The sequence below is a fragment of the Morone saxatilis genome, unplaced genomic scaffold (assembly GCF_004916995.1).
Source record: "Morone saxatilis isolate NCDOM2014 unplaced genomic scaffold, NCSU_SB_2.0 Contig12, whole genome shotgun sequence".
Taxonomy (NCBI): Eukaryota; Metazoa; Chordata; class Actinopteri; family Moronidae; genus Morone; species Morone saxatilis.
The window spans coordinates 5,730,823-5,731,063 of record NW_023339674.1 but is presented as its reverse complement, the minus strand read 5'-3'; the positions used below and the strand labels follow the sequence as shown (position 1 = coordinate 5,731,063).

Sequence of the window (241 nt, the reverse complement as noted above, 5' to 3'; positions counted from 1 at the left end):
TCTACCTATACCCTTGGTTTAGATAGAAAGACTCTTCATGAAGAGCAGGAGGGATCCTTCTTTTACAGACAGACAGAAGTAGCAGTAGCAGAATTAAGATTAAGCCTATAGAGAAACAGGATCACGATAGTAAGTACATAAAAAGTAGAATATAAGACCATCTATAGTTGAATAAGTCAGTAGTAAGTGTAATTATTCAGTCCACTAACTGACTAACGTTGGATTCTTATGTGAAATGTCC

General features: G+C 35.7%; 1 protein-coding gene across 1 annotated transcript in view; it reads left to right on the top strand.

Annotated features, from left to right (window-relative positions):
- The window catches only part of syde2 (synapse defective 1, Rho GTPase, homolog 2 (C. elegans)), a gene marked incomplete in the record, with an annotated part of 47,025 nt that overhangs the window by 28,963 nt on the left and 17,821 nt on the right, over nt 1–241 (top strand).